This window comes from Phalangium opilio, unplaced genomic scaffold, assembly GCF_054372755.1.
Source record: "Phalangium opilio isolate 3A_F unplaced genomic scaffold, DU_Popi_V2 ptg000053l_1, whole genome shotgun sequence".
Taxonomy (NCBI): domain Eukaryota; kingdom Metazoa; phylum Arthropoda; class Arachnida; order Opiliones; family Phalangiidae; genus Phalangium; species Phalangium opilio.
In genome coordinates, this window is record NW_028324172.1 from 1795025 (window position 1) to 1810083 (window position 15059).

A 15059-nucleotide genomic window follows, 5' to 3' on the forward strand; every position below is an offset into this window, starting at 1 on the left:
AGTGTAGAACCATTTTTAACCTCGTCTTAGAAGTGAAAAATTTCGCATTTCAGGAAAAAAATTGTTTTATAATAATTAATACAAATGCAGACTGATTGAACAGATATTATATAAAAAAGGACTTGGTTTGCCCAAGCCTAAAAAACAAAACGATAAGAGTTTTTTCCAGTTGACTGAAGCTCGGATATTTTATTTTTCTATATAATTTTAAAGACAATCCATATTTTACTACTCTTTAGAATTTAATTCAATCTCCTGATTTTACTGGTAATGGATTTATTTCCAATAGATTAATTGAAATAAAAAATTACTTATCTCAGATTTTCAACAATTCCATTTTCGTAAAATTTTATCATGAAAAATCTGAGATAAGTAATATTTTATTTCAATTAATTTATAGGAAATAAATCCATTACCAGTAAAATCAGGAGATTGAATTAAATTCTAAAGAGTAGTAAAATACGGATTGTCTTTAAAATTATATAGAAAAATAAAATATCCGCGCTTCAGTCAACTGGAAAAAACTCTTATCGTTTTGTTTTTCAGGCTTGGGCAAACCAAGTCCTTTTTTATATAATGTCTACGTAGAAGTCACCCTTACGCGCCGGTACTTTTGTTTCAAAGTACTGGCCGTCGCTGCGCAAGCGATACGAGCCCTCTATCCCGTTAACGCCGACGACGTGCTTTTGCAGCACTTCCTGGACGAAAGTATCGTCGTCCGAGTCTAGCAGTATTTCAACGGGTTCGGGCTTAAGGAAAGGGGTGATGGTTTTTTCCCTTACTGGTAGTAGGGGCTGCAAAATCTTCTTGCGACGACGGCGGTGAATTAAGAAGACTTTGTGATTCTTGAGGATATTTACTCATGGTTGCAAGTTAGATTGTGATAGTCCAATACCAATGCTCGAGCTTTTATACCAAAATCTCAGGGCCATTTTTTTAGAATACAGGCCCAGACATGGTTTTTTTTTATAACACAACCTTATTCTACTCTTATTAAGAGTTTAAAAAAATATAATTATGTCTGATACGCTATTTTTTAATTTAACCTAAAATACATTTTTTTATTGTGGAGTTGATACTAAAGATTAAAGAGGACATTAGTATATCTATCTATATAAAAAATAACCTCTATAGTTTAATATTAATATACATTTATTTAGATTTAAATCATGTTAAAAAACAATTTCCGTCCCTCCCAAAGTCATTACTTTTAACCTTCACTAATAAATTGTTTTTTCTTATATAAAGCGATCTCATGAGAATTATTCAAATTTAATTATTCGAAACACACCCAAACAAGCTTTTGCATACGAAAAATATTTGTCCCCTCGGGCTTCTATCAAAGTAACTCCTTTTTAACCTTCGCTAAAGGGTTTTTTATATAACACGATCTTGTTTGAATTATTTAAAACATGCCTAGACAACTTTTTTGCATACGAAAAAAAACTTAGACCTCGGAGAGATTTCTAATTTTATGCCTATATATCTAATGAACTTTTAGCTATTTATTGAATTTTAAGAATCTTGAAAGTATTGGCTAGACACTATTAGATTTGACCTCGATAATTTAGTATATAAACTCAGCATTTCAAAATGAAAGTTATCAGTTGTTTAACAACGTTATTTTTCTAAAGACTTAAACAGTACCTCTTTAAAATGTCTTTCACCACCGCTTCTCGTTTGCCCTGCCTTCCTGTCATCAAAATCCATCCGGCAGCGCTTACTCCCCGTCGTGCCACTCCCCAGTCGGCCGGACTGGACTTATATTGTCCAGTCGATACCGTAATTGACCCTCACGGTATCAAAATTGTGTCGACTGGGTTAGGTGTTATGCTGCCGGCGGACAGCTACGACCGCATTGTTGGCCGTAGCAGCTTGACGGCCCAAGGGCTGTTTGTTGCCGAGGGGACGATAGGTATGTTTATTAATTATTTTATGATGCCAAAAGTATAATATTTCTTAACAATAATAGACGCCGACTATCGTGGACCCCTAAAGGTGGTCATAGCCAACGTAGCGGACACCCCCTACTCGGTTCGGCGGGGCGATAGAGTCGCCAAATTGATTGTTACGCCGGTGCTCTTGTTAAGACCAGTAGAAACGGCGGTAAATATTTTTTAAGTTTTTTAAATTAGGGTTCAACATGTAACACATTTTTTATGTTGTTTCTAGACTCTGACCCCCACGGCCAGCGGCAGTGGGTGTTCGGCTCGACCGGTGTTTAGTCTTTATTTTTTAAATGGTGGTGGGTTTTTTCTATATAAATATTTGTTATTTTATATTTTATTGTATATATTGTATGTTATTAAAAATTTTATTCGTATATTTGTTATTCTTTTCAGACTTATAATTATAGGCTTATTTTCTAACTCCGCCTTAATTAACCTATCCAATGAAATTATCTCTTTACTTAACTCGCTGCCTAATAAGACAAGTAGGAACCAATTAGAACTCCCGCTTACATCGCTAGTGTGTTACATATAGCACATACTAGCTATTTAAATATCATTTTCAATCGTAACAGACCCAATATGCTGTGCCTTATTTTCTTTTTTGTTTACGGGTTAATAGTCAACGTTTTGTTAACTCTTTACGAAATTGAGCGGCGAAGCAGGAAACAATTGGAAAATAAACCCCGACGTCTTTCCACCAATCACCCTTCCGAGTCAAATAACGATACGGGGTCAACGTGAAAAATGAACTCTTTAAAACATGTTTGTTTATCCCTGCTGGTTGTTGACTATTTTATAATATATATTTTGTATTTATTTATTACGCATATCTGTACATCTTATAAAAAGTAAATATCTGATGGCTTAAAATCTGTGTTTTTATTAACTTTAGGCCTACAGAAAGCTGGTTCGGACTAACAGGCAAGGGATGACGGCAAGGTTGAATATAGCTTTAGTTTTGGTTTAAGTTAAGAAGATGATGTCATGGGGGTTGAAACTAACAGGCAGGAGCTCGGGCTAGTCCAAACTTGTCTGGAAAGTTTGGTTTGGGTTTGGTAGATGAGGGTCTGGCCGCCATCTTGGGGTGGCGACCATCTTGGATCTCTGCGAATCTGTATAGTCCCTACTACTTAGGCGCGTTTCGCGCTTAGAGAGAGAAATTAAATAATCGTCCAATACCACGTTAATATGACGTTAAGTCGGCCTCAAAGTCACGTCTGAAGCTTAGAGTTCTTTTCCTAAAACCTTATCAGTCTTGAATGGAGAGAATCGAATTAGCCATATGCCTGATCAGCGCACAGAGGGCATAGCGGCCAAAATTGGAACTATCATAAGGATGAGCTTAGAGTAGTGGCACTCTATGTTAACTCCTTATAGGGCATAATAAGTCAAACCCTCGGAGATGCCATTACTCCATTTTATGCGGAAACAATTTTTTCCGCGATTCGCGGAGACGTGCTAAGAGCGGAAAAACGTATTTTATAAATTTTACACCTGTAAAATCTTTTAAAAAACACTTGGAACTTGTATTTCTACTTACTTTCGAGGAAATACTACCGTTTTCTGAATGAAAAAGTCTTTTTTTATACATTTATTAGTAATAAAAACATTTAAGGCGAGCTAAGCCTTGGTCATAGCCATAATGTAGATTTGCACATAGAGTGAAAGAGGGCAAGAGGCTGTACTTTTGTAACTTGGAAAATTTCTTTTTTAGGTTTTTCGAACATTTCTATGGCAAAATGAGGTAGGAGACTAATAAAATATTTAGTGGATAATTTTGGAGAGTCAGTTTAGGGATAATTTAATCTGTTACATTAATTTGACCCCCAAATAAGGATGGAATCGCGAACGGTTCTTGCCGACTACTTAGTCTCTTTCCAGTGGTGGGAAATAAATCTGATTTTGTAAAATGTTTTGAACAAATCCGTAAACTGGAGATATCAGTGGACAGAGGTCCTACAGCTGTTGTTATAAACCCCTTAGAGGACCCCAAATGTGAACAATCGCTGGTAAATGTAAACACCCTGACCCTAAATTCTGAAGGAGGTAGTGACTGAACACTGGACCCAAATGAGAACAACAATGATAATCAAATGGGAGGAGTAAAAAAGGCCCTAGGAAAGGCCACAGTACCTGGAAAATCTGGAAAAGTCCGTGAATTTAAAAATGGGCCGAAAAGGTCAGGGAAAAGTCAAGGGATTTTCAAATTTTCAGCAAAGTCAGGGAACCTAGTTTAATAAATATTATTCTGTAATTTAATTAAGATAAAGTTCTGTAGGTAAAGTTTAAAATGAACCTAATGAGTAAGTTACTGTAGTTTATTACTAGATTGATTTTATTCATAATAGGAATGCTATTTTATAAACAATGAAAAAAAAACCCCGAAATTCTAAATTAGCTGGGGTCATCTTATAATGAACATACTAATACTAATTCTTGTCACTAGAGGGCGGTAAAAACTTATATGACTGGGTCATCTTGTTATAACTATGGTAACTCTTGTTATAAGCGTCAAAGAGATCCTTAAGAATCTTGATATAATTACGAGTGTTGTTTTCGGTAAAATAACGAAACATACGTTCTTTTAAAGTACAATTAAAACGATCCACTACAGAAGCTTTGGTTTCAGAATTGGTAGTAAAATATTTTATTCAAAATTGACGTAAAATTTTTTGCACAACCGAAGAGAGAAATTCTTTCCCTTTATCGGATTGGATTGCGTTTAAATTTATGACTCAACACCCAAAAAACTATTTTAACTTATTCTTAGCTAACCACCAAGAATATACAAAATATAATAATTTTAGATCTGGTTAACTTCCGTTTATTCGAACAGTGTTTAAGAAAAAACACGTTTTAGTTTACAAACCTCTGAATGAAGCCCGAAGGAATTGATTTTATATTGGCATTCAAAGTGGGGCGCAAGGTTAAATTTGGAACGGCCACAAATCAGCAGACCTAAGATACTTAAAGTCGGTTAATGAAACATTTTGCTTTCATATATGCTATTGGTTAACTAATGCAACGCTCTTGGGTCAACATGGCAGTTAAGAGAAGGACAATGATCTGTTATTATTCAAGATAAAAGAAGTTGGCCGACGGTTTGGCAGTTAGACATTTCGATTCGGCACCGGACAGTTTCACTCGTTTCTTTCGTTATTACTATCACTTTCTCGTTTTGAATACTACGTGTTTGTAAGTGAAATACCGGAGTTGGAAATATGGTAATACAATATTTTTCACACGCGTTATCCCTATTCTTGAAAATATGCACTTACAAGAAATTACCAACAACTGGAATCTTTAAATCACCACGAATAATAGAGCACTTTTAAACCTAGCCCGCAGATAGAAAATTATCTTCGAAGTTGTGAACAAATCAAATTACAACACAACTTTTAAGTATAGTGCGAGGACAGAATTAACAACTTGAATAAAACCTTTACTTACGAAAAGCAATAAGACTTTCAGTACAGTTCTATTATCCATGATTTAGGCTTTTTTATATTTGTAAAACGTCTCGAAATAAATACCATACAAGTAACATGTGACTCTGAATTTGCAAAGAAAAAATTCGAAGTTAAACAGTATTTACACTGATTCATTAGAAATTTCTTATGTATAAAGTATAGAGTAGTGTCAGTACTACGAACGTAAAAGTCATACCCTTCTATCTCTGAACTCAGTGTTACCCCAATACTAGACGCCTACAGTATCCCCTCTTACCGAATGTCAGCTTATGTAGCTTTGGTGCAAGATTATGTGAGTGTAAGAATAGAATATTTTAACAACGCCAAATATTTGTAAATACCTTCATAACGCTTGGATACATCATAAATATCATCTTTAAGAAAACTAGAAAGCGTAAAAAGTAAGTGAACCAATTGGATTGACTGTCCGAGATATTAAAACGTTTCAGATAAGAGGCTTGATTATAAAACAACAATTGCTTATCTTCGTTTTTAACACCAAAATTTCATTTTCTCAAAATATTTTATCATATATTTTTGCATTATTTTCGAAAGGGCTCGTGTCGAAGGACTAATATTTAACAGACAAATGGGAGATCGTTTACATTTTCCGCTTGCATATCCATTGCAGTTCTTGGAAGAAATGCTAGCTGATTAGGGATATTTAAATGCGACTTGAGTTAACTTAAACGAAATAGATACTCAACCCGCCGTTTGTCTGTGCACTCTACTGAATTTCGTAATTAACATTCGCTCTAAAGTGAGTTCCTCGTAAAATGAAGTCAATGTTACTTTCTTAATTGTAAGAACCATAGAGACGATAGAGAGGGAAATAGGGGATTGATCCTGCTCATGCCCTGACCTACAAGATAGAACCATATAACGGTTCTCTAACGAAACGCTCCTATAAAATAATCATTGAGATCAACCGTTAGTAAAAATATTACCGCCTTCTTTGGCAAAGTCTTAGGTTTCATGAATAATAATGGTATTGGTTTATTTTAGTCTAATGGCCCTATATTAGCTCTAAAAACTTTTCATTCTATTTTAACATAGTTAAGCTCTTACTTTTAACACCAAAATTATATTGGAACTATTTGCATTCCTTTGCAACTTTCAAAGCATCTATATCGGAATGTAAAATATTAAATTGGCGAAAGTTTGAAAACTACTTTTAGATGCAAATCTGTTGTTTCTCCAAGTGAGAAGAGGGTACCGAGGGTACTGTAAATGATTCACTAGAGTTTTTGCCGATCAACAAAACGGAGAGCAGTGATCAGAGAGGCACCAAATATTAGTACTTTTTAAAATGAATTAAAAATAGTCAAATTATTAAAACTAATAATTTATTTAGCCAAAACATAGAATGTTTTCCTTTAACAACATGGTGGAGTCAAAAGCCAGACCTCCGTATGTAGTATGAATAACTGGTCGTTATTTAATGTAATGAAGACAGATTTTGGTGAAAAATCGGGCTTCTAGATAAGAAGTTGTAGTTGTGGGTTTCACGTTCCAATGAGATCTGCGGAAGAGAGTATGTGTTGCCCGAAGGTAGAACGACTGTAGGATTTTTAGGTCAAGGAATGCACAAGACACAATAACTGATTACAAGTAATCGGGTTACATGATCATTATCAATTGGCCGCGCAACACTGAATGCCGGCTTCGTTATTTGAGTGTATATTTAGACCCCCTCTTATCGATTGGTTGTCTTTTTATACACAGAAAATGGCTAGCACACTCCTAAAATACTCCCCTATTTTTTATAGTCCTAGTCTTTTAGCTGGGTTTTTTACCTCTGGTGCTCCTTCGTAAAAAGGGGCTTGTACGTTGGGTAGTGATTTGTGTGTCGTAAGTACTCGTTGGTGCTGAGCATATCCGTTAACCAGGCGTGTAAATATTCATCGCTGGGGGTTCTTGTTTCTTGACGTCACTGATGAAGGATTGACCAATGGTGTAGATATCGTTTCCGGTTGCGTGTGCCCAAAAAGATTATTGTGTTGTTTGCTCTGCCCGATTGCGGTGACTTAGGAGTCTATTGCTATTTTTGAATTTGTCCCCGATTTGATTCCTATGCTGGCGTATCATTCCATTTGGCATTTAATTTCGAACTTAATTTTTTTTCTTCTTCGGAGTACATTGTCTTCTATCCAACTCGGCCCCCTTCCGTTCTACCTTGCCATGACTTCTTGTATAGTTTTGGAAATCTCGTCCTTAGTCAAGTAATATGGCTTGTTTGTTGTTGGCAAGGACGAAATCCAGTTTCGTCAAGATGGTCCTGTTTAGGATGTATTCTGCCGGGGATAAGCCTCCTTCAACGGGCGATCGTATATGGTTTGAAAGAAATCGGGCTAGTCTCTTTCGAAGAGATCCTTCATTATATTTCACCAGAGTACTTCCAATCAATTCCGTTTCTTCCGAAGAACCGCCAGCTATTCTCTGTATTACCGTCTTGACTGTCCTCACATACCTTTCTGCCAATCTGTTAGATGCACTCAATGAGCGTGGTTTAAGCATTCAAAAAGATTGGCGACCGTTCAATTTTTAGCAGGCTCTATTGACGAATTGAGATTTAATCAGAAACATTCAATTTGAACAAGGATTGTTTTATGCGTTCAAAACTAACCATGAACATACAATTTTGAACAAACTACCGTCATATCGATCAAAACTTAACGCTAGAATTCATTTTTCAACAACTTATATTTACCATTCAAAAATACATCTTTATCCCATTCAATTTTAAATAACCGCCTTCTCAAATGAAACGTTCAGTCTTGGTCGTTTTGGCGTTCTAATAGGATTGTATTAGTATTCAAACTAGAGCCTTTTAGGTGTTCAAACGTTAGTGTTTTTGGTGTTCAAATGAGAGCATTTTTGGCTTTTTAACGAGAGCGTTAAGTGCGTTGACACAGGAGCTTTGTTCTGTTCAAATAAGAGCTTTTTGGGCGCTCATGGGAGTTTCTTGGCACACACACAGGAGTTTTTCAGGTTTATTGTTAAAAATATTTCAGGTTTACCTCTTATTTAATCACGAAGTAAAAGCACTGGTTTAGTCAAAATTTTAATAATATAATTAAACAAAACATTTTTGTTATATTTAGATGTCCAAAAACATTATATTTTGCCAGTTTTTCTTTACCATTAATTCTTCAGTCGATTTTCGTTTTCGGAAACTAGGCTAGGACGTCGAATTTTTCCATGAACTCAGGGACACACAAATTACGAAAATGATGATAAAATGGAGGCTATAGCTAAACTTAATTACTTGCTTAACTGACTGATTAATTACATAGTAAACTAAACTTGTTTGGTGATGGTTCTCTCTAACGTAAAGAGTGTTGTAAAGCCATCAAAATCGTTCTTGTTTGAACGCCAAAAGCGCTTGCATTTGAATGCCAAACACTCGTTTAAACGCCAAATCGCCCTCGTTTAAACTCTTGTGCAATCATATTTAAATAGCAAAATGACTTAATCTACATGCTTCCTTAGCGTGAAATTTTGAATGTCAATATTAGCATTCAAATATAAACATATCGTTAACGTGTACAATTAAATATCACTTTATGCGTTAATATTTTATTGACAATGCGTACCACAACAGTGGCACGGTATTGAACGCAAAAACCTTCAATTTCGAATGTAGTTTTTTACAGGTAAGGTATTATCGTGATTTACTCGATCCTATTTTCGATCACGATATTCTTGAATTCCTTGTTTGTGGAGCAAGTTCCGTTATTAGTGATGAATGTGGCATTAGGTTAAACCGTCCTGTGCTGTTGCAGGCAATTTATAACAGTTGACGATGCAGCGTTCCTCATAGCGTCTGTTTCTATCCTCTTCGAAAATGAGTCAACGATTATTAGTATAAACTGATTTTACCATGTACACGTTACCATGGCATTATTTAAGGTGCCAAGGTGATAATGATCTTTGGGACATCGGTGCAAATTCTCTGCTTGTCGCACAGGAACGTGAACATTCCGTCAGTTAATTTTTCTAAGCCTGGCCCACGAACTTTGGATCGTACTTGCACCTTCTTTGATTCTATGCCATGGTGGAAACTGTGCAACTCCGCTACTAATTGAGTGGCACTATCACTTTGTTGCCCATCAGCAGTATGTCCTCGGCGATGGATACTTCATACCGCCTTGGATAGCACCTCTATACGTCGTTTCTGATTCTTAACGGGTTTGTGGGCCACCATTGTAGCAGGCGAAAGGTCACGTGAGGTCAAAAGTATAGTAGGCTCAAGGTCACTTGGGCCAAGGGGTCGGGAACCTACGTTGCCATAGGATCAGGATGAGCAGCCAAGAGAATTATCTCGCTTCCAGAAGATTGCCCGATTTGACGGCCTGCGAAAGCGAGCCCCTGCGAGACCGTGCGGGAGGACGCGAATGACTTATCTCGCTTAACTCAGGCCGGACAAAAATAAGGATATCGTTAGTTAATAAAACTGATTATATAGTGTGGAAGAGATCAGACCAACACCTTCCTTTGTGGACAACCCCCAATATTGCCAATGGCTGACGTCATTTTATTAAACTATACAGGTTGTAAATAAATCTTTGGAATTTATGTTTTATTTTAAGCAAGTGGCAAGGTACAAAAGGAATATTGGAGAATACGCCTGAATGCAACAAAATGTTTAAAAGCACAATTCAACAATTAGTCTTAGGACTAAGGTCTCAGTTTACAACCCCTAATCTGTTTGGTAAACACATCGTACATTTGTTCGATGTGACTACCATTGTGGTAGATGTACTCTTCAAAACGACTGCCCATGTCTTGCTACACATTTACAAGCATTAAACTCATGACGAAGCACGAGTAAATGCCTTCAGTGATTTTCTCATCGAGAACAACGGTGGGGTGGCGTAGCGGCTAGCGCTTTCGTCTCGCAGCAAGAGGATCCCGGGTTCGATCCCGGACTGTGGCCCCGGGTGAAAATCTGGGAACAAATCCTTCTGCGTAGAGTTTTCAAGTTCTCTCCCCACTTGTTAAAAGGAGTTTTCCTCCGTGGTCTAAGGCGGTTTCTCCTTTCCATCAAAACTTGCAGAGGTTAACGGTTATAGTTAGTATAGGGCGCTGTAGGTTAGCTGGGGCATAGGTTTTCCTGCCAATGCTAGCGGTGATCGACCTCGTCCCCTTCAAAAGAATTGCGTCAAGTGTTGTTTATCTACTGCTTTCAGAGGAATTTTAGCTTGAACATTGACAACGATGGTGAAGCAAAATTTTATGAGGCCTTTGCCCCACTTTGACTGAACCGTTTCGTCACATTATCTTTCATTGTCACATATAAATATAGCTTAAACCTCGGATATCCTGTTGAGATTGTTTTAAAGTTGCTAACTCTCGATTTTGAAGTTATTTACTGTCAAGTGACACTTGAAGTTCCGATTTAATCTTATAAACCGACTAGCATCCTTAGCCGATATCGTATATTAACCGATGTCAATATCAGAATTAACTGAAATACCTATACCATTTTTTTAACTCAATGAATCTGAAATATAAATATAATACCTACTATTACATAGAGATGGGCCGATACCGATACTGAAATCGGTAAAAAATTAGTATCGATAGCGTAACCGATATTGGTAAACTGACCATCACTAATTGCTTTACTAAATAATTTCAACTAAACTGTTCAAAACATTTGGGAAAGGCTTAGTTTAGAAATCAGTTGAGTTCTAATTTTAAATATATGTAATTTCTGCTTAAGTAAAATTAAGCAATAAAAGAAAAAGTGGCGATAAATTTGGGATGAGTAAGTGTTTAGCGGGAGATAGAAATACCATTTTGGAGTTGGGTTAGAGAAGAAAGAGAATACGGTTTTAAGCACCATCTCCATATGGAACCAACCCTAATGTTAACTAATTTTTGTACGTGTTAATGTTTCATATGATCTAACCAAGTTTAAAGGTTGCCGAGGAGACATTTAAAGAAAGAATGAAAGGTTTTGTCTCAATTCCAAATTGCTGCCGAGTATTTGACTGTAAATTTTACGGTACTTTCTTAGTGTACTTATTGAATAAAGAGTTAGTATCAAACTCTCTCGTTCTATGAGGGCATCGTACGACCTTGAACAAAAAGAGGTAGTGGTTTCAAAATTTTGCTCGTGCTAATAAAAGTTAAGCTTGACAAATTTTAAGGTGATTGCGAGTGACAACTTACCTACCAGGTTAACCCATTTTTAAGATATCACTCCCGTGATAAATTAAAACTGCAAAAAAAACAATTTCAGCACCTCGTTTCCTATTAACGCGAGCGAAATCTCGAGGCAACTCATGCTTTTTGTTCAAATTTTGATGGCAGTCTAGACTGACTTCTCGCTTTTTTATCTCACAGAGCCGCGTATTAATGATATCTCTCGCGATTACTCCCTATAAAAGTTGCAGAATTTACGCCAAGATGTCTGCTAATTTTTACTTACAGTAAGCGTTTAAACACGTAACGCTTCCCGATAAACCAAAAAGGTTAACACTGAGTTGCATCCAAGTGCCGAAACTGATGACCCAAATTGACTTGAACCCCTCTTCCCCAATATATCTCGTTCAATAAGTCTCTTCGATGTAAGGAAAGGGAAAGGCAAAGATCGGTATAAGAAAGCTGACCCTTAGCCGCCTCTGCACACTCTCTGGGCCCAAAATGCCTAGAGTGAAGCCACCTCAAACCGGGATGGAAGTGAAGAGTTATACCAATCTTAGTTACCTCGACGAGGCTTTTTGGAAAATTAAATGAACAGACCTTGAAGATGAACAGTTTGGGTTAATATCTTCCAAGATGATTTCTTCAAATTTCAGTCTCAATATTGACTGTGATTCTGGAAAAACGAACGCTGCTCGTTTTGATGAGCGATCTAACCAGTGACGAAATGGAAATTTTGGATTTACGCCTGGACTCCGCTCCTTGATCTTCCATAAAATGTGCAATCTCACTGAGGGGCCCGTTTCCGAAACACTTCTAAGTACATAAATTTGACAAATGAACTCGTTGCTTACACCGAGAGAGAGAGAAATAATGATTTTTTGAGTATATTTTTGACTAGCATGATTACAAATGCATATTTTATTATTGCTTCATAATGGAGTAATATTATTGAAACCATTTCTATGCATTTATATTCAACAAATATGCTTGCTTTTTACCCAGAGGGAGAAATAATGATATTTTTGAGTATATTTTTTACTAGCTTGATTAAAAATGCATATTTTAATATTCCTTCATAGATTAGTAATATTATTCAAACCATTTTTATGCATATATATTCAACAAATGAGCTTGGTTTTTACCCAGAGGGAGAAATAATGATATTTTTGAGTATATTTTTTACTAGCTTGATTAAGAATGCATATTTTAATATTCCTTCATACCCAGGCAGAAAAAACACGTTAATATTTGATTTATTTTTCGTGTCAGGGGTTTATAAAACTTTTTCGTGGATTTTATAAGCAACGAGTTTTATGAAACGCTAGATCTAGTTGCTCACTCAATCCAACGTTTCTGAACGTCTAAATAACGTCGAATCAAAACTTATCAGAATTTGGTCCGTTCAAAACTGGTTTCACACGTTTATATTTGGTTTATACGTAGTTTAAATAACACTTATTAAAATTAGTGATTTACAAACCTATTTTATACGTTCAGTTATTGCTATGTATCGTAAATATAACACTTACTCTAATCACTCATTTTCAAACCATTTACATACGTTTAGTTTTGGTTGATAAATCGTGACGATAACACCATTCATAATTATATAAAAACGTCTTGGTTTGGACCAAGGCCGAAAAAACAAACGATATGTGTGAGGTTTATCAATTGACTGAAGTTTCAGATATTGAAATTTTTTTCTAGTTATTTTTATCCACTCAATCCTTAATCAATATTTAATTCAATCAACTGATTTTACTGTTAATCGATCTAGTCCCTCTAAATTAATTGAAAAAATTACATATCTACGCTTTTTCAAGAACAATCACATTTTCCGAAAATATTTTATCATGAAATTAATTGTTCTTGAAAAAGCGTAGATATGTAATTTTTTCAATTAATTTAGAGGGACTAGATCGATTAACAGTAAAATCAGTTGATTGAATTAAATATTGATTAAGGATTGAGTGGATAAAAAGAACTAGAAAAAAATTTCAATATCTGAACTTCAGTCAATTGATAAACCTCACACATATCGTTTGTTTTTTCGGCCTTGGTCCAAACCAAGACGTTTTTATATAATATCTGTTACTTCAGTCTTAATGTAATTAAATTTTGAATAATTATGTTTGCTTTACCATCATACATTTGCACTCTAAAATATAATGGTGCATTCAAACCCCATATATGCTGTTTTTTCAAGTGCCAAAAAGGCATCATTTAGGGTGTACTTTAACCCCATTTCTATGATCAATTCACGCCATTTACTAATATTATTTGGAAGTATTAAGGAAATATTAAGCATTTAAGCACCATTTACAGTGGCTTTTATCATCTTTTTTTTTGACAATCTGTTGAACTTCTAATATTACTTAGTTTAATGGTTTAAACTAATGGTTTTAAAAGTAGGGAAAAAGTATGCTACCTATGTCACATTATTAAACCAAGTGAAGTGAAATAATTGTTAAATATTTATTATAACCACTACACCACAGACACGTGGTAAGTCTAAGTTTTCCAAGAGATCTAACTAATTATTATGTCCAATCACGATGGTTAAAACATGTATCTACCTGGGCTCAACCTGGGACTTTCCGTGTGTGAAGCGGACGTGATAACCACTACACCATAGATACGTGGTAATACTGAGTTTTCCAAGAGATCTAGCTAATTCAAGCGCCCAATCACGATGGTCAAAACATGTATCTACCAGGGCTTGAACCTGGGACCTTCCACGTGTGAAGCGGACGTGATAACCACTGCACCATAGATACGTGGTAGCACTGAGTTTTCCAAGAGATCTAGCTAATTCTTATGTCCAATCACGATAGTCAATACATGTATCTACCAGGGCTCGAACCTGGGACCTTCCGCGTGTGACGCTTATGTGATAACCACCACACTAGATACGTAATAACACTGAGTTTTCCAAGAGATCTAGCTAATTATTATGTCCAATCACGATGGTCAAAGCCGTACTTCTGTAATTAACTAAAATTAACATACTTAGACTTAATTGTTTTGATCAAACTGGCTGATAGCACACCCTGAATACTTAATTGTTAATTTAAGATAGTTCCGAAAAGTATCTTCGCTGTAGTTTTTAAGTTATCGGTGGGGAAAAATCACGAAAAACCCATGTTAATCTCCATAGGAAATTAGCAAAAGCGGGTGAATATTACTTTAACGTTACAAAACGGTATCAAGTCATATCTACAAGGGCCTACCGGCCCTGTCGAATTAATTAAAAATGTCTTCATTAGAATTAAGACTTAAAAAGTATCGATAAGACTGAGATTATCACTTGTCTGAAGGATCAGATATTAATTTTTCTTTTTAATTGAAACTTAAATGCATGCTTAAGAAAAAACAACGTTCCATTACCGTTTTCCGTTGAAATAAATTATTTTACTGGTAATCAATTTCAAAAAATTACTTATCTCGGCTTTTCGACCACAATTCCATTCCCCGAAAACAT

At 35.7% G+C, this 15059-nt stretch overlaps 1 non-coding gene across 1 annotated transcript; it reads right to left on the minus strand.

Annotated features, from left to right (window-relative positions):
* Nucleotides 1-14282: 14282 nt before the first annotated feature.
* On the minus strand, nt 14283-14355 carry TRNAV-CAC (transfer RNA valine (anticodon CAC)). Its single transcript has one exon. It is a non-coding gene; the product is annotated as a tRNA-Val (tRNA).
* Between the last annotated feature and the right edge of the window lie 704 nt (nt 14356-15059).